Raw genomic sequence first — 28000 nt, 5'->3', positions numbered from 1 at the left:
TGAACATATTAATCACAGTGGTTTCGGTGTGTCTGATAACTCCAGTATCTGGATTACCTGTCTATGTTTCTTTTGCCTGTTTTTCTCTCAATCCTGTTTCTTGCTATGCCTGGCAGTACTTTAATGAATGTCTGACATTGTATGTGAAACATTGCACAGGCTCTGGATGATGTTTTCTCCCTCCAGAGAGGATTTACCCTCTCCTGTCACAGGCAGCCTGGAGGCAAATCACCTCAATCCATTTGGGACCACACCTCAATCCAGTTGGGGCCACACCTCTCCCAGGCTGGTGTGCTGTCTTTGGGAAGGTCAGTCGAGTTCTGGCTCGCACTTATTCCTAGGGTGTAACCATCTAGACATCCCAGCTGAGGGCCTGAGATATTTGGGGGGGATCAGTCCTTTTGGGTAGGTTCCAAATTCAGTTTTTGTCTCCATAGCATTATGAAATTGCTAAATATTCTGCTTTGCTTTTTCAGCCACTTTCTGTTTGGCTCTAAGCCTCTTGCCTGCACAACTTAATCAGTAAATAACTTGAAGAAAACTTATGCTGATGTTGGGATCACATTTTTGCACCCCTCTTCTCTAGGATCTTGATTCTACATGTTCTAATTGCCGTGGCAGCTTCAAACTTCAATTTTTATCTTCCCAGCCCCGTCAAATTACTGCTAACTTCTCAGCCATTTGCCCTGCACCGAGAATTGCCAAATGCCCTGTCTTATTCCATGTGGGTTGCTATAACAAAAATACCATAAACTGGGTGTCTTAAGCAGCAAACATTTATTTCTCACAGTTCTTTAGGAAGCCTAAGATCAAGGTGCTGGCAGATTTAGGTCAGGTGAGAGCCAACTCCCTGGTTCATAAAGGACCACCTTTTCTCTGTGACCACACACGTTGGAAAGAGGGCAAGAATGTTCTCTGGGGTCCCCTTTATAAGGACACTAATCCCATCCACGAAGGATCCACCCTCATAATTTAATTATTTCCTAAAGGCCACACCTCCAAATATCATCACATTGTGAGTTAGGATTTCAACGTAAGAATTTTGCGAGTATACCCATTCAGTCCATTGCATGCCCCTAGGGGTAAAGCAGTGTGCAAAAACTCAGGATCACCTCAATAAGTCGCCTCCCCTCAAGTCCTGGCTATCTCGGCAGGTTTCTAGTGCCTTCAGACAGATTTTTTTCTCAATTTCTATCCAGCTTTTTCAGTTGTTCTTGGTGAGGATTGGTCAGGCCATTCCATCACAGCTGGACTGGACCACATTTGAAAAACACTGATTTAATGCCTTTCTGTACCTATTTTGTACTGTCTCATTTCCCTTACTGAACTCTAAGTCTCTAGAGAATTACCATTAATCCTCAGGTTGATCAGACTCTGCCTCATTCCTGATACCACTGACTCTTCTTTTCATCAAGGAATGTTTAGACCCCACCTGCAGGTATAGCCTTATCCTTGACCTTTGACCAATCCTGGGACTCATTAGAAGAAGGTGAAAGAAAGACATGGAAGGCTAGCCCTGTGATCCACAGCTTCAGGTCACCCCTGCTACCAGATGGGCTCAGAGCATATTCACTAGACACGGGCAGTTCCAGGTTTTGGTGGGCCCAAAGTGTATACAAATTTAAGAGCCATATTTAAGAAAAAGGATGCAAAATTATGAACACAAAATTAGGTATAAGGCTTTGGAAGGGGCCATGCAAGAGAGGAGTCTTGAAACTTAACCTTCATTAGCTTCATACTAACTCTCTCTGGTGTTGGTTTAAATTTGGGGTCCTAGCTTTCTTTCTCCACCATATTTAAACCCCTATCTTAAGGAGCAACTACTCTAGAATTGTTTCTTTCACACAAGGTTTGGGGTTCTGACATGGAGTTGGGTTCTATTTCTTTACCTGGCCTATTTCCCTGAAAGTGGCTGGCAGGAAGGAGTGTCCTAAGGTCCTCCAGAAATAAGAACCATGGAGCCAGGAAAAGGAGGCTCAGAATCAATGAGAGACACTGAAGATAGACTTTCAGACAAAATATTAAAGATGTTTACTGAGTATTTACTATATGCTAAATACTGTGCTTTTAAATGCCTTCTCTCATTTAATTTTCTCAATAACCCTCAGGCTTTGGTATTACTTTGAAATCTCCACGGTACAGATGAGAAAACTTCTCTAAGCCTTATTTGTCCAAAGTAACAAAATTTATAAGTGAGAGAACTGGGATTTGAGCTTCGAGTCCAAAGTGCATCATTCTCTAAACTGTTTTCAGAATATAACCACAGAGGCCTTGCTCAGAGGGGGGTTGCATTGTCTGTGACCATACTGGAAACGTTGCTTTATGATGTGGAGTTCAGGACACGTTGGAAATCTACTTTTCTCTCTGTTTGCTGGAGATGATAATGTTTTGCTTATAACAGCCATAGAGTTTGCTTCAGGCAGGTCCTCTTCGGTTCAGTCACCATGGATATGAATTTATTTACATCATTTGTATTTAAGCATTTTTTAGTTATTTGTGAATCGAGTGTCAGAGAACTCTCCATTGCCATTTATTCCTAACTTGTACCATAGTGTGCTTAATTTAAAATATCATAGAGGGATACAGACTCATGATCATTTCATTATTAATTACCAGAAGAGTCAGTATTCCTCTAGCACCAGAAGAGAAACCCAACAAACACTATTTCATCTTAGCAGGATCTGGAGTCGTACTGCTGCCTTTTGTCAGCTCTGCTTATGTAACTGGGAAGAAGAGCACTTATCACTGTTCAACAGACTTTTTCTCAGACAGGGCCTGGGTGTGCAGCACCCTGCCAAGTTCCCCATTAGTTATGGAGAAAAGCCATTCGTATTCTGAAATTGCAAATCAGCGAGGCAATCACCGCACAGAAATAGCCCCCATGAAAATACAGCAGTGCTATATTTGAATCCTTAATCATGTATATTTATAGACCTGAGTTTAGTTCTATTTGGAAATTTTCACATTATACAGTAACATTGTGATTACCCACATGCTCAGAGGGTGAAGGGGGATGGGATGTTTGATCCACTTAAATTTTCTGAGTAATGGGGAGTTAGTCACAAAGAACTTTTCTGTCTATCTTTTGCCGAATGCCTTTCAAAAATTGCTTTGGTAGGCTCATAAGGAGATCAGAAAGCCACCTATGAGGTACTGGGGGTAGGAGAAGTAAGGAAGTGTGTCCTCACCAGATTTGTCACTGACATATAGAAATCCACCATTAGAGATTCAGTTTTGTGGCTTAGGATCTGTTCCCACAGTGAGACGAAAAGTACTTGGGTTGGCCAACGCATTGCACATGCTAGTGTTTATTAGCACATTTCCTGAGAGAAGATTTGAAAAGATGTAGGGTACCTGAGGGCCTGTGGTACCTGGAGTTAGAGAGCAGTTCACCTATTTCCAAATGCTGCCCAGGGCCAGGCCTGTGGGTGACCGTCTGCCCTTCTTCAGGGAATACTCATCCCTGATCTGTGTGACTCAGATTCTGTGGGCTCCTCAGGCCTGCTCCTGTGACATTCACTGTCTTCCTGTGTCCTAGGCACTCATGCTGGTGAGGGAAGGCCCCACTGAGCAAATGCTGGAAGAGGGTGAGGCAGAGAGAATAGCAGTGGAAGGCCCTGACCCAGGACATGGCCCAGGTGTTTAAGACAGGTGTGGGGGGGGAGGTGTTGCCAGGCAGACCTAAATTAGAAATCCCTAAAGGAGCTCCGCCGCTCGCTCACTGGGTGACCCTGACCCACATCGCTTTAGTTTCCTCATCTGCATAATTGAGGTAAGAAGACTTTCCTTGAAGAGTTGTTATAAGGATTAAGTATGTGGAGATACAGGATTGACTAGTATAATGCCAGACCCGTAGTGGGAACGCAGTGAATCATAGCTGTCATTACCATGATTATCATCTACCTGAATGGTGGTGTTACCACATGATGTTATAGTTCCTTGCTTATGAATCTTCTTCTCTCCCACATTAGATTGGATTCCAGAGGGGCAGGTTTCAAGCAGGTTTGAAGCCACCTGATATAAAGGAATATGTGACTTGGTTTGCTAGACAGAAATTTTTCAGGAATCATTTATTTGGCTAAAAATGTTTAGGGCATCCTTACTGTGTAGCAGCATCCTTCTGTCAGACCAGTAGTATAATAAATATGTACATCCGAACCTGCTGAGCATGGTTTTAAATAGTTGAAAAGATCTGGACAAGAAGGTTCCTTCTTATTCCTGGCAGTGTCCAAATCCTCCGCTTCTGTCATACGTTGGTTTAGCAAAACAATGTCAGGGAACAACACATGCGATGGGGCTGCTGTCATCTGCTTCTGACACAGAGCAGGCATGATCTGGGGAAAAGACCTGAGATGATGACAGTGATGGTGATGATGATGGTGTTTACTGGGTATTTATACATCAGATGCTGTGGTATGTGTTTTACACAGATGGTTACATTTGATTCTCACAACAACCCCAGGGCAATAGATTTCCTGTTTTATAGATGAGGACATCGAAGCTTAAAGTAATTAAGAAACCCATTCAAGGTTGACACAGCCAGTAAGTGGTGGAGCCAGGATTTGAACCAGGATATTTGAGTACGGGCCTTATAACTGTGACTGGTTCGTGCGTGGAGGTGCTACCCAGAAGGGCAGACCCACGTTTTGGGAACGGGGAGGGGGCGGCTGGTGTGTAGAGTTCTGTGCCACCAGGAAACAAGGTGGAAGCTCTGGGGGAGTGGAGAGGGGCCTGCTGAGAGGAAGCAGGCACGGAGTCCATTTTCATCTGTTCCTGAAATACGTGTAGTGGGTGAGCAGCTCACTCTGGCCTCTCAAATTAGCAAAAGCACCACTTGGCTTTCTGAAATGTATTTCTAGTGGCGGTGGTGCCCTGACAGAGCCTCATGTGTCGCTGCTGGGCAAGCTCTACCTATCCTTTGGCACCATGGACGGCAGCATCACTGATGGACAAAAGGTATTCAAGGAGCATTCATTCCCCAACCCCACGCTGCTCTTAAGACGTGATTGCTTTTATTAGTAAGACACATAATGGGTTCACTCACATCCGTTCTGAAGGTGAAAAACCAGCTCCTCCTCAATCATTTTTCTTTTTTCAGAAATGACTAGAGACTTGGCTTCAAAAAAGGATGAACAACGGCCCAGCGCTGACTCACTGCTCAGCTGCAAGTGCCTGGCCGAGAGGGAGGCCGCAGGCATCCGCACAGGAGCGCATCCCACTAAGGTGGCGTGTGCTGGGGGGCGCACAAAGCCTTCTCTTCTGCTTCTGGCTCACGGCCCAGGCTCTCCCCTGGGTCCCTTTCCCCTCCTCCTTGTCAACATTTGCTGCGATTTCCAGTGCCAGAGGTCTTGAACTCTTCACTGCCCTCCCCAGGCCCATCCCAGTCACCGTGCTCACCGGCCTGTTTTCGCCTCCACTCCTGCATTCCTGCGCGGGGCAGGGAGCCTGTGCTCACCTCCTTTCCTTCCCACGCCCACCTTGGCCCAGCCGAAATGTTTCCTCCCTCCTTCCTTCGCTGTGGTGGAAAAGCTGTCCAACAGCCTTTAGATGAAGACATCGCAAAGCACATATCCAATCCCAGTGGCCGTGCCCTGAGCTGCTCTGGTTAAACCCTGCCTGGAGCTTCGAACAAAGAGGACCTTTGCCATCACAGACGAACTAAAACGTCAAACATTTGACCACTGGGAGGAAAGTGGTGCACATACTGACAGACATTCGCATTGAGAGAGGAGCTGTGAGAAAGCGCACCAGCTAAAGTCACCTGTATGGCATGTGCGCCGCGCTCTGCTAGGATGTTACCAACTGAATTTCTTTTCAAGCCTGGGAAGCTAGCACAGCGCCATTTAACAGCTCAACAGGGACAGTGTACTGATCCTGTGGCCATCTGTTTGCAGCATCTGAAGGATGCCAGCCATCCTGCAGCTTTCTAGTTGCTCAGGGTCAGCATCAATCATTACCTAGTAAGCACCAAATGCTCACTCACCTGAATGTAGTGTGCTAATGAAATCTTGAAGTGGTGGAATTTATAACTGGGTATCTGTGCTTCTCCCCAGTCATTTAAAAAAATTCATTCCCATACCTGGAGAGCCAAAGAAAGATAATATATCTCTAGGCCACTGTCATCACCACCACCTTTAGAATGAGTGAGAGGAAACCAATCAAGGGTCCCTCTCACAGCCCCTCACTGCTCCAGACTGCCTGCAGTGTATGTAGTCCATGCAATCTGGGGAGTAAATTAAATAGAAGTTCTGTGCTATTGTTGATTTGAGGAAGCATCAAGGTGTTGCACAAAAGCTTCTTCAAACAGAAAGAGACTTTTATGAGGAAACTAGCTATGAAGGCCTTCCCACGTCTTTGTCCCAGGAAAACAGAACGAAACTTGCCTTGTCCCCGGCTCCTGAGAAATAGAAGACCCATCATGCCCGTGTTAGAAACGTGAGCTGCAGGACTACTCAGGTTAACAAAATAATAATGACTCAGTGCTTGAAGACAGTCTACAAATAAGTGCATCCAGTGAAGACCAAATCTGGAAACTATGATCCTTGAAGAAAACGTCAGCATTCGCACACAGATCCATGCCTGCATGACAGAAGTAATTTGCACCGTAAAGGTGGGTCCAAATAGAGTTCATTCCCCATCCACACTGGTTGAGGGTTACCAGCAGCTTCTTCATGAGTCAGAGCATGAGATTGGTACTGGAATCCTCTGTATTCCCGTTACAGTACAGTAGGGTGTCGGTTGAAATTCTCCAAAAATACCCTTTGGCATTACCATTAGGTTTTGTCAGAGGTAAGCAACCCTTTTAGGCACAGTTATTTATAGATAGATACATCTTTTTACCCCATTGTGGAAAGAAGGCTTACATAAAAGAATACATAGGTTATGATTCCACTTATATAAAATTCAAAAACATGGTCACTGGAATCTATGGTGATAGGAATCAGAACAATAATTGCTTGTGGGTATAGAGATTGACTGGAAGGGGCCTAAGAAAACTTTCTGGGGTGATAGAGGTGTTCTATATCTAGACTGGGGGTACTGGTTACACGGGTGTAAACATTTTTTAAATTCATCAAGCTACACACTAAAATATGTACGCATCAGATTGGTAATTCTCAGGAAAATTTATAGAACTTTAAGTCAACCTGAAAGGGAAAAAATGACTCAAGCCCTTAGGTTACTGTAGTGGATAGCATTTTCTAGACTAGCCCCTGCATCAGAACACATCCTTACCTCTCAGGTTTTCAGTTGCCGCTTCCTTTTATTCTTTTTTTTTTTTTTTTGCCTTTTTTTTTCATTTCTTCCCCCCATCCCCCCACTCTTCCTTTCTAGCATCTGGAGATTTTCTTTCTTTTTTTTTTTTTTACAAAGACTTCTATACACTTATTAAAAAATACTGCTATTTTCTATCCAACATTTCTAGTTGTTTTTCCTGGGTTAGTTTAAGATTATCCTGTTATACCATCTGCTGGAACCAGAAGTCTTTACATTCTGTAATAACTTTGTAGTATCTTTTGCCTTGCATTTGAAATATATTATATATACATATTTATGTGTGTGTGTGTGTGTATATATATATATATTTTATATATATATATATATATATATATACACACACACACACTCACACACACTTATATGTAAAAAGTCTATCTTCTCTTTAGTAGCCTTGAGCTTCTTATCTTGGATTAAAACATGTGCTTTAAAACCATTGTCCAAAATCTGCTAGGGGACAAGCCAGGTTATATATCAGGGATACCTAAAGGCAGTCACCTCTTATCAGTAGTATCTGTCCCAATCCTATACCTGAATGTTGCTTACTGAACAGCATGCTGCTGGGTAAAGCATTGAAAAAGAAAACAGAAAACACTGTCATGAGAACCAGCATATCCTTTGGGAGCTGACAGATGGCTATATGTCATCTTCTATTCTTGTTTATCTTTTCTCCTTTGCCGTACATTTTTCTCCTGTGGTTAGGAGCCATGTTTAACTTCCCCCACAAATGTCCCATCTAACCTCTTTATTGAGTTTTAGAAAGTGATTGTTCCTAAATAATTAAAATTATATAAATCAACGTAAAAAAAATCCAGTCCCGTATGTGATACGATTTAAATGCCTCTAAACACAATGAAAATCAGTGTTGGGATCACCACTGCTATTTATACTTAGCTGTGTTCGCATGTGACGTTTAGAAGTTCTTCATCTGCTTTGGGAATTTCCTGACTGCCGTAAATTTAAACTAACCATGATATCGTTGCACTGAAATTCTCATTTGCACTGTAATATCTAAAGAAGGGAGAATGGCACCCAAACTGTGAAAATCGTTTCACTTATGTGAGAAGTGTGTCTACTGGTGGCATGTGTTCATCAGGATGTGAGATTGAAATATATTTACTGTGATGTTGGAGGTTTTCCCACGTAGATAATGATGACGATGGTGTGTGTGTGTGTGTGTGTGTGTGTGTGTGTGTGTGTGTGTGTTTGAGAGAGGGAGAGATATTAAAATATATATAGATATGCTTATGAGAAAAAATACACATTATGTATGTATGACATATATATATGTATGTTTATAAGAAAATCATGTTACTTGGACTCTAAGATGTACCTTTCTCTCTAACATTTATAACCATGTATACATTTTATAGGGTGGCTTCTTTTTCCCCAAATATCAATTGTTGAATTGATGGTGGGTTTACAATCGATAGCCTCCTAGTCATGGGAGTGCTGTGTGCACACATGGAGAACCGAGACTTTTGGTGGAAGGGGTGGCATCCAAGCATGCATTTCATCAGCACCCAGATGCTCATACCTACTAACCCAGTGGGGAATTTCACAGAATCAACATTTTCTGTTTATCAGGTTGTGCTTTCTGGGGACTACCTCGAACATGCTTTTCAGATCATTCAAGCCCCCCCAAAATACCACATTTGAGAAATATTTATTTAATTAAAGGTGAATTGGCTTGATCGACGTTTCTTCAAAGAAGTTAGGTTAAATGAACAAATATGTAACCATTTTTATGGCATTTTAAGATATATAGATTGGATGCCTCTAAGAGAAACATGGATGGGTAGAAACAAGGAAATACATTTTAAAACTTAAGAAACTTGGAGAATAAATCTTCCACCTTTCAGTCAACCTGTTTTACAGTAGCAAGCACAGTGTCTTGCACATAGTTGATATACAAGTATTTATTTAATGATTGCAAATATTTATTTAGTGAATTATATTTAGCTGTCAAAAAAGAATAATTTCAATCTTTCAATGAAAAACAATCAGTCTGCAATGCTAATACTTTGCTTGATGCAGCTATGATCTGAGATGCTTTTTCCAGTATCCTCTCTTCATAGTATTGGCTGTTACATCAAAATGTAGATATAGCTGAAAATTCTGGGATGCATGCATGCTGAGAAGTGCATTTGGAAGACCTCAGACTTGGCCCCTTATTTGAGATTCATTTCTTCCACTCTAGTTAGGATTACTGAGTTACCGAGCTGATTACTGAGCTGATGAAATCATGAGCAATATTGTTTTTTAATACAAACTTCATTAAGTTGATTCACTAAAGTAATAAAAGTTGATTAAAATGAAGTGTGGGCAATTTGAAAACACTAACTCTAAGTGGAAACTATAACTGTAGCAGAGCGTAGGTGGTGGCTTTTCTTATTTCAGTGTTTAGTCCTAACTGCCCAAAATATCTACCAGTATTAGCATAGCAGAAATAAGACCATATGCTAAAATAACGTAACTGCAGACCTCGCTGCTTTATATGGAAATGTGGGGACTCTTAGCTGTAATGCTGAACAGAAGAAAAAAACAGGCTGTTAAATTTCCAACAGTGATCCAGCTGACTATTACAAGACTCTAGAAAAACTCTGCCAAGATCCAGCCATCTTTCCTAGTCTGTTGCTTACAGAGCTGTGCATTCTCCAGTTCATTCAATGCAATTCATTCCATTCCTCCCATATTTTCAGAACTTTCTAATGAGATTGTTAGCTTTGATTCCTCCTCCACTTCCACATAATCTTTTGGGGGTTTTTTTTGCGGTACGCGGGCCTCTCACTGTTGTGGCCTCTCCCACTGCGGAGCACAGGCTCCGGACGCGCAGGCTCAGCGGCCATGGCTCACGGGCCCAGCCGCTCCGGCGGCATGTGGGATCTTCCCGGACCGGGGCACGAACCCATGTCCCCTGCATCGGCAGGCGGACTGTCAACCACTGCGCCACCAGGGAAGCCCCAATCTTTTTGGTTTTGTGGTTTGTTTTATTCCTGAAATATTAACAAAGCAAGTCAGAAGTGCATCTGATTCTCTATTTTGGAAAAAATTAGATTTTTAGTAGACATTTCATAGTCACATCTTTTACTAGAATTTTCTCTTTTTGCCAGTTTTATAATCTATGTCACGAAAATATTACCCTTATCTTTATTCTGGCTCGATGGTCTGTAGCATATCCTGCAAAAATAGCATGTGTCTTTTTCTTTTCTTTTATCCCTAGACAAGTGTTCTCTGCTGTATGACTATCCATGACCATGGATTTCCATATGATTTAAATACGTTTTAAAAATGCAGTTCTATACAATGCAATAGCAAAAAATAATAATAATAATAATCTGATTTTAAAATGGGCAGAGGAATTGAATAGACATTTTCCAAAGAAGACATAAAAATGGCTAACGGGTACTTGAAAAGGTATTCAACATCACTAATCATCAAGGAAATGTGAATCAAAACCACAATGAGATATCATCTCATACCTGTTAGGATGGCAGTCATCAAAAAGACAAGAGATAGGGCTTCCCTGGTGGCGCAGTGGTTGAGAGTCCGCCTGCCGATGCAGGGGACACGGGTTCGGGCCCGGGTCCGGGAAGATCCCACATGCCGTGGAGCGGCTAGGCCCGTGAGCTATGGCCGCTGAGCCTGCGCGTCCGGAGCCTGTGCTCTGCAACGGGAGAGGCCACAACAGTGACAGGCCCGCGTACCACAAAAAAAAAAAAAAAAAAAAAAAGACAAGAGATAACAAGTTTTGGCAAAGACATGGAAGAAAGGGAACCCTTGTGTACCATTGGTGGGAATGTAAATTTGTGTAGCTACTATGGAAAACAGTATGGAGTTTCCTCAAAAAATTAAAAATAGGGGCTTCCCTGGTGGCGCAGTGGTTGAGAGTCCGCCTGCCGATGCAGGGGACACGGGTTCGTTCCCTGGTCCGGGAAGATCCCACATGCCGCGGAGCAGCTGGGCCCGTGAGCCATGGCCGCTGAGCCTGCGCGTCCAGAGCCTGTGCCCTGCAACGGGAGAGTCCACACCAGTGAGAGGCCCGTGTACCGCAAAAAAAAAAAAAAAAAAAATTAAAAACAGAACTACTATATGATCCATCAGTTCCACTTCTGGGTATATGAAGGAAACAAATCGCTTTCTTGAAGAAATATCTGCACCCCCATATTCATGGCAGCATTATTTACAATAACGAAGACATGGAAATAACCTGTGTCCAACAATGGACGAATGGACCAAGAAGATGTGGTGTATGTGTATATATATATATATATATATATATATATATATATATATATATATATATACACACACACACACACATACACAAGGGAGTACTATTCAGCCATAAAAAATAAGGAAATCCTGCCATTTGGAACAACATGGGTGGACCCTGAGGGCATTATGCTAAGTGAAGTAAGTCAGACAAAGAAAGACAAATACTGTATGATATTTATATATGAAAACCAAGAGAAAATTAACTCATAGAAACAGAAAGCAGATGAGTGGTTGCCAGAGGTAAGGGGTAGAGGGTTGGAGAAATGGGTGAAGGTGGTCAAAAGATACAAATTTCCAGTTATATGATAAATAAGCTCTGTGGATATAACGTACAGCATGTACATTACTTTCAAATATACAGTGTTTATCTTGTTATATACAACTATAGTTAACAATACTGTATTGTATATTTTAAAATTGCTAAGAGAATAGATCTTAAAAGTTCTCATCACAAGAAAAAAATCTGTAACTGTGAGGTGATGGATGTTAACTAAATATGTATTATTTCACAATATATACCTATATCAAATCATTATGTTGTACACCTTAAACTAATTCAATATTTTATGTCAATTTTAACTCAATGAAACTGAAAAATATAAAAATGCAGTTCTATTCCCCTCAGATTACTTTCAGCATCTTCTAGTTATGAGTTTTATTTCACCAAGTCCATGATAGCTAGGAGATAATTCCAAGTTTATTTAATTTGTTGTCCACTAATGTGTGGAAATATATAAAGAACTTCCAAATGAGAACAGTGGCTCTATTTTTCAGAGCTGTCTATAGTAAGGGACTCAGCCACTTTCAGTGGTGTTCGGCAGAGACTCAAAGGCAGGTAGGAAGTAGAAAAGCTTCATAGTACAGAAAGGAGGAGGCCTCAGGTATGTGCCGATCGGAGGCTGTTCACCTGTGAAAGCTGGATGCAGGCTAACTAGAAGCAGGGCAGCTTACGTGATTGGTCTGGGGAGCATATTTGACTTTCTCCGGTTGGTCCTGCACTGGAAGCAGGGATTAAAGGTAGGGAAGCTGGCAGTCTTTGCCCAAGTCCTGATCCTTCTGGGCTGATTGCTACAGAGGTTGAGGTTTGGCTTCCTGGATTGGTTGCTGCAGATCTTGTGGGTCTATTGTCCTATATACCGTCTTACTTTACTGTTGGCTGTTTACATACTCATTCCCTCAAATGTCAGAGTTTTGGCTTAGCAGCTGTTTGAATCAGACCCAGGAATGGCTGGTAACTGGCTGGGTTCACTGGGACATGGCATGTGAGTTGGGACAGGTAATGGAGCATCCTGACGTCTGACAGCCAAGTTCTACATAGTAGACAATGGACAAAGTAGCACGATGGGGGAACATATGTAATGACCCCAAAGACCTCCTTCAACTCTGAGAATCCCAAGATTCTGTGAGATAGTTGTTGAGAAATGCAGTCTTTCAACTCCTGCACAGCCACATAAGAATGGGCCTTGGCCCTGGAAACCTTCCTTAAGAAAATAAAAAGCCCTCCCAGCCTGTGCTGGGCCTATTGCCTTGTGCGGAAATATCTTTTCCTGTTTTAGACTCAAATGTCCTCCTTTTGTTCTGTGTAAGCCTGTGTGTCATATGGCACCTGGTTAACTCCTCTACTGTAGCCATTACTGGTGAGGAGGGAATCGGGTCCTTCTCTTGCAGCAGGAGAAGGGTGTGTGCAGACCATCACCCTGCATCAGCTGCAGGGCGAGACCCACTGGCCATGGGGGAACCAATATGCAAACACTGAAGCTGATCTTGCTTTTTCTCTTCTCTGTTTGAGGGAAACGTTGTTCCATCCAGTTCCTGCATGAATTGTGTCTTTCTTGGTGACTTTGAACCATGGAGTGGGTTAACATCCTGGGACTCCTCTCCTGGAGGTGACAGTGGGTGTCACTTGCCTGATAGCTGTCATCGAGGAAATCTGGCTGTAGGAAGAGGGAACCCAGCCATGAGAATAGGATTCCAGAGGAAGATTTAAACCCTAGTTCCTAGAGCACTACCAGGTACGTAGTATGTAGATGAATGAAGGGAGGACTGAGAAGAAGAAAAAAATCAACCTTATCCAGCAACTTATGAGGATAAAAAACGATGCTAGATCTGGACAATAAGGTTCTCAGCCAGAACCCAGGCACTATTCATAGAACAAGAACATGAGGTCCCGCTTGATGCTGAGCTACTCGAGATTCCTCATTAGAAATTAAATGGGCCCCAAACAACTCTATGTGAAACTGCGGCTGCCAGGCAACATCACAAGCCATGGGTCTCCATCAGGCCCAGGGCCGAGCTGCCTGCAGGAGACTGTTGAGATTGGGTTATTCGTGCTGCTCCGCCCAGCACGCACCCTCTCTCCTTGCCTCCTTTCCAGAGTCTTCCTGTGCCTCCAGAGCATCCGCCAGATCCCCAGTCCCCTCAGACCTTTTATTCAAATGTCTCATCTCTCCACCTCCCCTGCTTTCTCCCTGAGGTCTTCTGCCACCAGCCCATCGGAGGGGCAGCTACCCTCCTCTCACACTCACCCAGAGTCCTTTCTTTCCACTTGTCACCACGGCTGCCTTTTCTCTTGTAACCAACGTCCTTCTTGGAAGCTATAGTACCCTCTTCCTTCCTCTAAATCCTGTCATCTCACAGTTTAAATCCTTTGATATCTTCTAATTTCTCTTAAGATAAAGACCAACACCCTTAACAAGGCCACGTAAGGCCCTGAGTGAGCTGGCCCTTGCCAACAGCGTCAGCTGAGGATGAATAAGTTCCCACGACGCGCATGGATTTATGTGGCAGAGAGTTTATCTTTAACCTAAATGAATATGCTCCCTACTGCCAGGCATAGAGACCTCCACCTCAGATTCTTGAGCCTTACACTCGTGCAACAGGTATTTATCAAGTGCATACCTGACACAGGACACTGAGGCAGACACTGAGGATATAGCAGTAGAAAAAAACAAAAAAAGCAGGTGTGACCCTTGCCCCTCAAGGAGTTAAGACTCTAGCCCATTGGCTCTCTCAAACTTCAGCTTGCATCAGAATCACCCTGCGGGCTGCTTAAAACCCGGCCCCACCCCCAGAGTTTCTGACTAAGTAGGTCTGGAGTGGGGCTGGAAGATTTGCATATTCCTAACAAGTTGATAGGCTGATGCTATTGGTCCACAGCCCACACTTTGAGAACTCCTGCTCTAGGAAGGCATAAAGGTAAAACACAATTAATTACACAGTACTTTATTTACTTACAATATATGCTGAGGAGAAGCATAGGGTATTATGGTCTAAGTTAGCCAAGGCTTCCTTGAGAAGTCATTGAGCTGAACCTTGGGAATGAACCAGAATGGGATGGATGAAAAAGGAGAGGGAGTAAGATCATTCTAGGCAGAGGGCCTTTGTGAAGTTTTGATGCATTTGGAGAATTGAAAAAAGGCCTTGGTTGGAGGTCAGAACAAGAGTGAGAGCGTGCTCTCAGATGAAGTTGGACTCTTACCTTCCTTTACCAATCTGCTTAACAGGTGGTGTTTCCTGCTGGTCAACTAACAGAACACTTCTCGACCGAGGATGCACATTGGAATCACCTGGGGAACTTATAAAACTGCTAATGCCCAGAAATTCTGATTTAATTGGTCTAGGTCGGGACCTGGATTTTGATAATTTTTTAAATCTCCCCAAGTGATTCTATTTCGCAGCCAGGGTTGAGAATCTAAGAAGATTGCAATTTCCATCTTTTGTATCCCTTCTCCAAAGGACTTAGGATTTCTTAGGATTTTCTTCTTTTCCAGTAGCTTGACATATTCTTGAATACGAATTCTTCACTTCCTCTTTAAGATATATCCCCTGGGATCCGTTGTAAGATGAGAGAATGCAACACAAAATTCACTAGTAGTTTCTTCTTTTAAGCAATCAACAAAGTAAAAATGGAAACAGGAGAGAAAAAGACTGATTTTAGTCAGCTGAGAATATCATTTTAAGTCGTGGTCATTGGCTTTTAGGCCATAGAATTTCTGTTTGAGGTTGAAATTTTCCACAATTTAATCTTATTTCAAGTAAACGTTCTGTTGTTGCTCATACTTGTAGTTATAAACATCTAGAGAGAAGGACTATGTCTTATAGAGTCAGATATTTCCCACATAACATAATTTTCAATGACCGAATAAAAAGTTAATATAGAAGTGGTCATTATTTTATATTTCTATCCCCATTTACCTGTAGGCTCATGGTTTTCCCCCATTACACTTCTTTAAGGGAGACCAATCTTATTCCACTCTCCCCTCACACTGTCACTGCAGTCAATGAACACTTATGAAGGGAAAGAAGAGAAGGAAGGAAGCCTGAGAGAATGGGAGCAGGGAGAGGAGAGAAAAAGCACCGAGAACAAGGGTGACCTCAGGATCCTGCGCACATGGCAGGAAAGGAGAAGCAAGGGGGCCCTCTGTGGGTGGAGCGTTGAGGCACTCCGCACACGCTGCTTCATTTTATCCTCCCAAGTACCCTGTATGATGGGTACTATTATTCTCATTTTGCCCACAAGGAGCCAAGACTGAGAGAGTTTAAGGTTGCACATTTTTTACTCCATGCTAGACACTGTGTTAAGTGCTTCCCATGAATTATTCTCTTAAACCCTTACAACTGCTTGAGTTGGGCACCACTATCCCGTTTTTACAAAGAAATCATTTTGGAGAGGCAAAATCACCTACCTGATCATACATACCTAATCAGGGGAGCAAGTGGGATTTGAACTCAGGCAGGACCTTCTCACCCCACTTCCAGGCTCTTCACACTAAGTGGGAAGGAGGTGGTTCTCTATGACCCAGGGTCCCTGGCGTTTTCAGTGATACCGTATTGCAGAGGAAGAATATGTTTGAAGCATAGAAAAAGGAAGGTCAGTCAAGGAAGGACTTAAAGAGGAACAGGGGGAAGACTTCCCTGGTAGTCCAGTGGTTAAGACTCCACGATTCCAATGCAGGGGGTGCAGGTTCAATCCCTGGTCAGGAAACTAAGATCTCGCATGCTGTGCAGAGCGGCCAAAAATAATAATAATAATAAAATAAAAAGCATTTGAAAATTAACCTATCTATGTGGACTGACAAAAATTTTAAAAAAGGAACAGGGAAGATGAGACACTAGAAGACACTGGTTGACACTTATGAATGTTGTCTCCCTGGGACGACCTGTGTGGAGCCACATACCTGGCTCCGAGCAGAGGACAAAAGGGAGAAAAGTCATGACTTCTGTTCTTAAAGACTCAAGAGAGGATGTAAATAGATATTATGTGCATGAGAACACAAATGGAAAAGGAACACCGTGTAAATAGCCCCAGTTAAAAATGCACATGTACCAAGGGCACTGTAGAAACTGGACCAAGGACCTGGAACCAGGGAGTGTAAGCTGGGACCAGAGGTTGGTTGGTGGGAAAGAAGGGGTGAGCAGGAGAAATGCTTTGAAGGCGACTGTGTGAGGAGCAGAGGATGTGAACTTTACTAGGGTGGGATGTACTAGTCGACAATTTAGCCAAGATGTGGCAAAAGGTGAGGACAGTGGGGTCACAGAGTTGAAAGGCTGGCAGACCTCGCTAGAGTCCTTAGAACTGCTGAGTGTTAATGAAGAGTCCTACTCAACAGGCCAACCAACCTTCTCCAGCCAGAGTTGGAAAGGACCTTCGAGGTCATCCGGTCTGCTGCTACTCAAAGTGTGGTCCTCAGAGCCTGTTAAGGATGCTAACGCTCAGCGCCCTCTCATTCCTGAATTAGGATCTACGTTTTTTGTTTGTTTGTTTGTTTGTTTTGCGGTACGCGGGCCTCTCGCTGTTGTGGCCTCTCCCGTTGCGGAGCACAGGCTCCGGACACGCAGGCTCAGCGGCCATGGCTCACGGGCCCAGCCGCTCCGTGGCATGCGGGATCTTCCCAGACCGGGGCACGAACCCGTGTCCCCTGCATCGGCAGGCGGACTCTCAACCACTGTGCCACCAGGCAAGCCCAGGATCTACGTTTTAACAAGATCCCCTGGTAATTGTACAAACATTGAAGTGTATGAAGCACTGAAGGAGAATTCATCAGGGATAAGAGCTCTTGCCTCCTGTCAGTGTGCAAAAGAACTATGCCCAGAATGCTAAGGAACCAGAATTTCGTTGAAGAGGGAAGAGGCTTTTTCATGCATCTTGTTGTTTAATGCTTCCCTAACATTGCCTGGTACTGCTAGAATATTGAACTTCATGAGAGATGAAAGGTAAGCCCTAAGCCGTGGAACAGTAAAAGGTGTGGTTTAGCATCCTACAGGTCTAACGTCAGTGATTTCAGGATACTTCAGCCAGCTGATCCTGGTTTCTGCGACCCTATTATGAAGCACAAAACCCCTACAAAGGCCAGAGAGTAGAGGCCCCTGGGAAGAGTGGTCTGAGGAATGAGAAGGGAGCCCGGTGTGACGCAGATGATCCAGAGAGCCAGACCTGCCTCCCAGGATCTTGGTGGTTGTTAAATATTTCAAGCTGGTGGTAGCTTGAAAGCAGCTGTGGTGGGAATCTTTATACCACAGAAATCAACAAACGCTAACAAATCCAGGCTTTCTTTCTTTCAGAGAGCCAGTTTAGCGGCACACCACTGTGGGAGAGTACAGGTGGGAGGAGAAAAAGTCCAGGAATTAGTACATGTAAAGTGTGGAGGGAGAAATTCAGGGAAGAAGACAAGTGAAATCCTAGGAAATGATGCTACTAGAGGTCCCTCATTCCAAACTCCTGGTAGTAACTGGGATTCATCCACTAGCCTCACTTCTAAAAGTCCTTTTCACAGGGCTGTCTCAAGAGTGGGAGTTCATTGAAGCTTTGAAGGAAGTGAAAAGGTGTGAACTAATGTGGAGAATCAAGTCATGAACTGACCAGAGAAACATATAAAGATGGCTGGGCAGCTAATGCTCTATGTGGGTAAAATGTCCCGGTAAGTTTTCATCTGCTGGGGTATAAGCCCGGAGAAGGTGCATGGTGGGTTCATCTAGGATGGGGGCTTTTTGTCAAACACATGGATGTGTGTTTCATTCTTATTATGTTTGCATCCAAACCAGTCTTTTCTGGTGACTTAGATGTATCCCTTGTGCTCCTGATATTATCATTACTTCTGGTTAAAAAACAAGTTTCTGATAAAGAAGCGTGTCATTAGAATGCATCTCTCTCTCTCCTTTTAATTAAGTTGTCAAATGCATTTCATAAACTATATCCCCAAACATTTCTGCTTCAGCCAGGCCACGTTCCTTAGTTTCCATTGAAAATGTCTTGAACTTTCCCACCTCTAAAGCTTTGCTTCTTCTGTGCCTCTTGTTTGGGATGCCACTCCCTTTCCTGTCCTCCTTGTCAACTCTACTCAAACCTCAAGACCGAACACTACCTCCTCCAGGAAGTCTTCCCTGATCACTCCAGCCCGTAGTAAACTCTTTCTCCATTCAACACTAACTGTCTGGACAATGTCCTTGGGGATTGTGTCTTCTATTTTTTCAAATGAATATCAGGAGGTATGGTCTATCTACTGCAGAGTTCCAACTATGCAGACTTATGACAGTCAACAGTTGCCTTCAGGAGGGCACTTGATAAAAATAATACACATTTTCTGCCTTCACAAATCTTCTCTCCACCGTCAAGTTCCTCAGTAGTCTTCTAAGCATGCCTCCCCTGTGCCAGTTATCATTCTTCTCTGTTTGTTTTAAAACTAGATATTGTGACAATACCAGTGGCACTGCTGCCCTTCCTTTCATCATACCAGCCAGCTCAAGCTGGCAAAAAGGATCAACTGACTTTGGTTCCAATCTAAATCTTTGCTTTTAGACGATCAAATAACATAAACCTAATTTAAGTAAACAAGAATAATGTGTTTTTATAATACAATAGGCTTACCCTTACTGGGGCAAAGGGAAAAAAAGAAATACCTTGATAATCCCAACTGAGTCTCTAATTAGCTAAACAGAAAGGAATATAGTTTTGAGAACTGGGAGAAGGGAGCAGTGCAAATATTCCCAGACCCCCTCCCTGGCACCCCCACGGCAGCACAGTTAGGTAGTAGGGAGGCCTGATCATGTAGGCACGTTTCTTACACGTACAGGGATTTTCCTTGAAGAGAGGATTTTTTTTTTTGCCTCCTGGTGCCTTATGAAATACTAAGACTGGATCATGTCACACATGGACATGACCAGATTTCTGGAAGAGCTAATTATAAACATGGTGTTTATTTTCTAGGCCTCGTGTCATCTGGTTTTCTTTTCATTTATATGAAATAGGAGACATCAGCTTTGAAGACTTGCTGACACTTTAATGAAAAGAACTTTGGTTGTGAGTTGGTTGCTTTTTATTTCTGTTTCCATGCAGTCCCTAAATTGAATATCTCAAATTCACTTTGGAGGTGAGATTCACATCTTACTTTCTACTAGAGAAAATCCACAAATTAGCACAGGATAGGAATCTCTCCCTGACTCCGAAGGCAGGGCAGAGGGACAAGTCCAGTACAAGTCTCTGATACACTCATGATTTCCCCTCCTTTGTTTGGCCAAGGTTAAATTGTTCTATATTGTACTGACACAATGTTATACATAAACACCCAGGTTACAAACCCCTTCCTTCCCTTCCCCCAATTTACACATACCCTAATTTTTTTTCAGAGCAACCCAACAGAATCTGGAGATAATTTATCACAGGATAAGAATTCTTTCTCAGTTCATTGCTCAGAAAATTTATAATCCTTTGGTGGTTTTTCAAGACCATCAAAGAAGTAAGTTGAAAATAAGTAATAGCAAAGGCAACTAAATTCTTAAATAGTTTTTTTCACATTCAAATATCCTTAAGAGTCAAAATATAGAATAAAACTTCCTCCTTAAAACAGATAAAAATAACATTCTTAAAAACTGTTGTATTTTTCTTAGCTTCACTCAATCAAAACTATACCTCATTAGCAGGTTGTGAGGGAGATAATACACTATGGTTTCTGGACTTTGGAAGCCAACATTTCAAAAGAAGAAAACGGATAAGCACAAAGAAGTTATTAAAGACATCTGACTGAAGTGCATGTGTTTATGACCTGCAATAAACATAGAACAAGCAACCTGTATCCGTTAGAAGATGGGAGAGCAGGGGCTGGCTAGGGGTGACACACAGGAAGGAGTGCTGGGAATCAAGTTGGCTTGGCCTTGTGCTGGAAAGATCTTTTGAAAGAGAATGCCTACAGAGATTAGACGAAAAGGAGAAATGATTTGGCAGGAAAGATTAGAGATAATACTTATGTAGGTCTTCTTTAACTTATTGTACTAATGTTTTCTAGTTTTGTGTACAGAGGTCTTAAATATCTTTAATTGGCTTTAATCCTAGGTATTGATGTTTTCTGATGCTATCTTAAATGGCATATTTTATTTATTTAAAAAAATTTTTTTATTTAAGTATAATTGATTTACAATGTTGTGTTAATCTCTGCTGTGAAGCAAAGTGACTCAGTTATACACATATAAACATTCTTTCTTATATTCTTTTCCATTATGGTTTATCACAGGATATTGAATATAGTTCCCTGTGCTATACAGTAGGACCTTGTCATTTATTCATTCTATATATAATAGTTTGCATCTGCTATCCCCGAACTACCAATCCTTCCCTCCCCCACCTCCCTCCCCCATGGCAACCACAAGTCTGTTTTCTATGAGTCTGTTTATGTTTTGTAGACAGGTTCATTTGTGCTATATTTTAGATTCCACATATAAGTGATATTATGTGGTATTTGTCTTTCTCTTTCTGACTTACTTCACTTATTATGATAATCTCTAGTTGCATCCATGTTGCTGCAAATGGCATCATTTCATTCTCTTTTATGGCTGAGTAGTATTCCATTGTATATATATACCTCATCTTCTTTATCCATTCATCTGTCGATAGACATTTACATTGTTTCCATGTTTTGGCTATTGTAAATAGTGCTGCAGTGAACATTGGGGTGTGCGTGTATCTTTTTGAATTATAGTTTTGTCCAGGTATATGCCCAGGAATGGGATTGCTGGATCATATGGTAATCCTATTTTTAGTTTTCTGAGGAACCTCCACACTGTTTTCCATAATGGCTGCACCAATTTACATTCCCACAACAGTGTAGGAGGGTTCCCTTTTCTCCACACCCTCTCCAGCATTTGTTATTTGTAGACTTTTTGATGATGGCCATTCTGACCCATGTGAGGTGGTACTTCATTGCAGTTTTGATTTGCATTTCTTTAATCGTTAGTGATGTTGAGCATCTTTTCATGTGTGAAATGGCATATTTTAAATTTTTTAAAAAATTTGTTTATTGCTGACAGGTAGAGATAGAGTTGATTTTTGTATATTGTCCTTTCATTCACTGACTTTGTTATATTCATTTATTAAATTAGTTTGGCTATAAATCCTTTCTTTTTTTTTTTTTTTTTTTTTTTTTTTTTTTTGCAGTACGTGGGCCTCTCACTGCTGCGGCCTCTCCCATTGCGGAGCACAGGCTCCGGACGCGCAGGCTCAGTGGCCATGGCTCACAGGCCCAGCCGCTCCGCAACTTGTGGGATCCTCCCGGACCGGGGCACGAACCCATGTCCCCTGCATCAGCAGGCGGACTCTCAACCACTGCGCCACCAGGGAAGCCCCAATCCTTTCATATTTTTTACACTCACTATTATGACAGCTTTGTTTCTTCCTTTCCAATTCTTATACCTTTGACTCTATTTCCTGCCTTAGTGCACTGCTCAGGATCACTGGTATAATGTAGAATAGAAGCGATGCTACCAGGCATCTCTGTCCTCTTTACAGTCTCAGGGAACAAGACATAAATGTGCTGTCTGCTTTAGCTTTGATGTAGATACTCTTCATTAGACTAAGGGTTTTCTTCCTGTTCTTTATTTACTAGGAGCTTTTATTATGAATGGGTGTTAACTTTTATCAAATGTGTTTTCTGCATATATTGGATGGATCACGTGATTACTCCCCTGTGTTCTGTTAATGTGCTGAATTACACAAACTGATTTTTAAATGTTAAACCAACCTTGCATTCTTTTGTTCTCTGTGCTTCAGTTCTCTATCTTAAAGCTCGTTAATCCTTCCTTCAACTGTGTCAATCTGCTTTTAAGTTTATCCCGGTTATTATATTTATTATGTGCTTTAGTTTTACAATTTCATGTCATTCTTTTTCAAAGATTCCAATTCTTTGATGAAATTCTCCATTTTGCCATTTATTTTCTTGAACATATTAATCAGTTTTTTAAAAAATATACTTAACATTCATGTCAGATAATTTCAGTGTCTGGATCTCCTGCTGGTCTCTTTCCATTGTCTCTTACTTTTTTTCTTGTGGGTTTTCGATTATTTGGTCTTGCCAAGTACTCTTTTATTACATACCAGACATTATGTATGAAAAACCGTAGAGATTATTTAAAGCTCTGTAGTATATCTTCCTCCTTTTGATTTTGACAGATAGGGCAAGGCCGGTCACTTTAAACTATCCCGGGACTGAGCTGACTCAGAGTCTGTTTACTGTCAGCCTGGCTTTACTCCTGAGGAGTACCTCCCTGTGGGTCTTGGCCGAGGCCCGGACTTTTTCCTGGGCCAGTCTTTCTTGGCACACCCTATACTCCAACTCTGCCTCTCCCCGACCCCAGCCCACGGAGACTGTTTTCATCTCTGCTCAGTTCTTAGCTTCTGGCTGCCACCTTCTTCTCAGCTTCTGCTGTAGCTGCCATTCCCCACCCCTGACAAATTGGCAAAGGCCTCAAGGGGAAAAGCAGCAACATATATCGGGCTACACTCTTTTTTTTTTTTTTTTTTTTTTTTTTTTTTTTGCGGTACGCGGGCCTCTCACTGCTGTGGCCTCTCCCGTTGCGGAGCACAGGCTCCGGACGCGCAGGCCCAGCGGCCACGGCTCACGGGCCCAGCTGCTCCGCGGCATGCGGGACCCTCCCGGACCAGGGCACGAACCCGTGTCCCCTGCATCGGCAGGTGGACCCTCAACCACTGCGCCACCAGGGGAGCCCCCGGGCTATACTCTTTACTTCCCTTCTCTCTGATGATCTTGGCCCCTAAAGTCTTCCCTTCCTTGATAGTTCTTCAGTGCCATCAAATAAATGTGTTTTTTTAATGCTTTATCCAACTTTCCTAGTTGTGTTGGATGGGAACATGCTAGTCCATCATAGCCAGTGTGGAGGTTTATATCATTCGCAATTAAGTGTTCATTGACAACATAGAATCAGAGGAATTTTTCAGGTGGGAATGGTTTTCTGTGAAATGTCACTGTATCAATTAACCTTATGTTAAAAAGTCTTAACTCCTCGGCTGTTTAAATTGAGGAGGTACAACAGGGAGGTCAGAAATGTAGCTATACTTTCATTTTTTTTCTCTGAAATGAAATGATGTGCCTATTTTATCTGTTAAGTTGGGTTCTCAAGCTACCATACATGGTAATGGTCTAGGGTTTTTTTTTTGTTTGTTTGTTTGTTTTGTTTGTTTTTTTATAGTTGTAGCTCGTGGACTCTAGATCACGGGCTCAGTAGCTTTGGCACATGGGCTTAGTTGCTCCACAGCATGTGGGATCTTCGGACCAGGGATCGAACCCATGTCCCCTGCGTTGGTAGGTGGATTCTTAACCACTGCACCATTGGGAAGTCCCATAATGGTCTAGTTTTTAAACCAGATATTTCATGCATTATTTTCTTTGCACACTTATGAAAGCCTAAAGGAAAGACATATTATTTCTCAAACTATAGACCATTCTACTTGAGCTGCTCCAACTAATATATTATAAATTCATAAGAAGTAGCATTGAGAGGAACACTAGAACAGTCTAAGACATAGGAGAATACAAAATATGTTCAATTTGAAGCATGGAACTCAGACTTCTGCCCCCAAGAGATTGTGATTCCATAGATGTGAAGTAGGAAATTTCCAGATGATTCCTTTGCAGGTAATCTGAAGATATACTTTGAGAAACACTAGTTTGTAGATTTAACCCTAGTAATTCCCAAGGTTTACTGTTACTCAACTGTGTTATATTTGTTTCATGAAAACAAGAAACTGATCTGAAGTTTTTGGAATTCCATGTACATTTAATTTTTAATGTAATTACTGTCCAAAATAGTATTCATTGCACTAGTGTAGTGTAATACTTAAGTGTATGAGTTTGGGAATCAGATTGCCTAATGTTCAAATTCTAATCCTGTCCTAAATAGCTGTGTGACTTTGGACAAGTAACCTAACTTCTCTGAACCCTGGTTGGGGATTAAATTGTTGAAATGTATGCAATGCGTTTATCATTGATAAAAGCACTTTTAAAATACTAATTATTACAACAACCTTGTGAGTAGATGGCATAATTTTTCTTGCTTTCCTAGTGGGGAAATTTAAGTCTAGAAAATTTGAGTAAACTATTTAAGCTGAAGTAGTTACGGAGTGGCAGAGGCAGTGGTGAGGCTCAGGTCTTTATGAGCCTATTCGTTGGCTCGTACTCTAAACTTCTTCCCACTATCCAATGTCCCCGACACCCACACCACCTGGTGGGTATAAATGTTATCTCAAGAAACATTTTCCCTAGCTCAGTGCCACTCGGAGTGTTTCTTCAGCATCGGTATCATGCAGGAGCATTTTAGAAATGCAAATACTCATGCCCCACCTCAGGCTTACTGAATCAGAAACTCTAGGGATGGGACCCAGCAATCTGAGGTTTACCAAGCTCTCTGGGTGATTCTGCTGTAAGTTTGAGAAGCACACAAGTAGATCAGTGGTTCTCATCTTTGGCTAGTCATTAGCATTACCTGAGGAGCTTCAAAAAAAAAAGAAAGAAAGAAAAAAAACCCAGATGCCAGGTGCAACCAGACCAATTAAATCAAAATCTATGGAGGCAAGACCCAGCTATCAGCTCCCCAGGTGATTCTATGTGTGGACAAGATTGAGAACAACTGGCCTAGATTTTTGTCTGCTAGATAGCCCCTATCCACAAAACTGATAGTTCCTTTATGCCTTACACACTCCCGCCTTTTTTAGGTTCCCAACAGTCCCTGGGGATATCTCGTAGATGCTCAGGGTAAAGTGTGGAGGATGCTGTCTGGCTACTCCCATGCCTAGTCTACCCTGGCCATCATTTGCACAGCCTGTGCCACTTGCTCCCAGCTGCCAACATCCCAGCCTCATAGATGCCTTGTCCCGGTGCTGCGTCTCAGGCTAAACACCATTCACTGCTCAGTGGTGGATCTGGACCAGAGCAGGAAACTGGCTTCCCATCCTCTAAGTTCTGCTCTTTTATTGTGGGATGGCTCTCTTTGTTTGCAAAATAGGTCTTTCAGTTCAAGGTGTTCACCTGCTCCTGGAGTAGCTCAGCTGGGATGATTTTTTTTTTTTTTTTTGCGGTACGCGGGCCTCTCACCACTGTGGCCTCTCCCGTTGCAGAGCACAGGCTCCGGATGCGCAGGCTCAGCGGCCATGGCTCACGGGCCCAGCCGCTCCGCGACATGTGGGATCCTCCCGGACCGGGGCACGAACCCGCGTCCCCTGCATCGGCAGGCGGGCTCTCAACCACTGCGCCACCAGGGAAGCCCAGCTGGAATGTTTTAAAGAGCTACCATGCTATTAATCAGGAGCATCTCCCCTCTCCAATCTTCAGGTCCTATTGCTGAGCCTGCTCGTTGTGCCAGGTTCCACCTTAAGTAGGGATAAACCCTCTTTCTGGAGCTCCTCCATCACACTGCGGTTTGCCTGCTGTCACCAGCATCTTATTCATCAGACCTGCCCATGGATGTTGGAACCGCTTCAGCCTAAATGGCGCCTAACTGCACCTGCCATATCTATAAATTGGGCCAGCCAGTATTCTTGCTATAAATATAGGGAATGAGATATATTTAGTGAGGCTAGTATTTAAATTTCATAACTATGGTAACATGAACATAGGAACTAATTCATTCAGAATCAGACTGAATGGAAAACTGAATTTTGGTGGGTGTACCTTATATTTTATTTTCAATACTTTTATATTTTGAGATCATTGTAGATTTGCATGCAATTATAAAAAAACAATTGAGAGAGCCCGCATACGCTTCATCTAGTTTCCCCAATGGAACTAACTATGGAAGCATATCACAGCTAGGAAATTGGCACTGATACAATCCATCAACGACATTCAGAGATCACCAGTTTTAGTTTTACATGCACTCTTGTGTGTGTCTGTGCATGTATTTAGTGCTATGTAATTTTATCACACACATAGATTGATATGGCCACCAAACTGCAGAACATTTCCATCACAAGGATCTCTTATGCCACCCTGCTGACACCACCCTGGTGGGAGAATAGGAGCATTGCCTGCTTCCAACAGGCAGGAAATGTTAGAGCAGCTCCCAGATCAGTCCTACTAACACCACCGGGCAAGAGAATTGGAGTACCACCGCCTGACTCTGCATGGGTGGGGTGGGGAGGGAGATCAGCTCCCAGTGAAATGAAGGGTGAGCAAGATGAAATTTCCCCTTAGGGTCTGGCTAGGGTAGGACGGGTATTGCCACAAAGGCTTTCCACGTGAGGCTTCTCTTTTGTTGGTTCCTTGACTGGAGGAACAGACTTTTCTTAGAGCTTACTTTATCTGTGTCTGTTGGCAGTTCCAGGATGGAGGCCACTAGAGTTCCTGTCTGGGATTTATGGAAGGCAGTAAAGAAACCTAAAAAACTCATCCCTCATCACCGTCCCAAAGTCCCTAGCAGTCCACCTTCTTCTTTCCTCCTTGGAGTGTTCCTCTGTTTGCTTGTTGTGTTATGTCCACAGTTATAAGAGGGAGGACCTGGGAGGCTCCATCTTGGCTAGAACCAGAAGTCTGATCTATACTTGATTTTTTTTTTTTTTTTTTTTTTTTTTGCAGTACGCGGGCCTCTCACGGTTGTGGCCTCTCCCGTTGCGGAGCACAGTCTCTGGACGCACAGGCTCAGCGGCCATGGCTCACGGGCCCAGCCGCTCCGCGGCATGTGGGATCTTCCCGGACCGGGACACGAACCCGTGTCCCCTGCATCGGCAGGCGGACTCTCAACCACTGCGCCACCAGGGAAGCCCAATACTTGATTTTTAAGAGGAATAAGTAGATAACAGGTATGTTGATACCAATAATTAATTCACAGAAGCAACTTTTCATGATGTTATCATTTTAGTTTCACTCAATACTCTACATGTGTCATAAATATTATGCCATAGTAAGTGACAAGAGTTCACTTTCAAAATGAGACTATTCTGTAAATAACTCCTGAAGCATCAAAGAAAATTAAATTCTCTCTGTCGTTTTGTGTGGGTGTACTGAGATGAGTTTAATTCTCCAAACAATGGTTGTTTTCCACTTAACAAGAAACCTAACAGCGAACCAATTTGGCTAAAAGAGATTTTATTGCACATGGAAAACTTGGAGCAGAGTTAGATAATTGACCAAATATGAGGACAGTTTTAAAAATAGCACCACTGAAGATAAAG

At 42.7% G+C, this 28000-nt stretch overlaps 1 protein-coding gene across 1 annotated transcript in view; it reads left to right on the top strand.

The window, feature by feature from the left end:
• The window catches only part of AQR (aquarius intron-binding spliceosomal factor), a 121683-nt gene extending 116467 nt beyond the window's left edge, over positions 1-5216 (top strand). The window contains exon 36 of the mRNA XM_082649008.1: positions 5099-5216. The gene's annotated coding sequence lies outside the window, so the exon portion shown is untranslated. The remainder of the gene's footprint in view (positions 1-5098) is intronic.
• Positions 5217-28000: the final 22784 nt, after the last annotated feature.

This window comes from Grampus griseus, assembly GCF_964374135.1.
Source record: "Grampus griseus genome assembly, chromosome: 2".
In the NCBI taxonomy this organism is placed as follows: Eukaryota; Metazoa; Chordata; class Mammalia; order Artiodactyla; family Delphinidae; genus Grampus; species Grampus griseus.
Note: the sequence above shows the minus strand (reverse complement) of the source record. Positions and strands in the feature narration are given on the sequence as shown.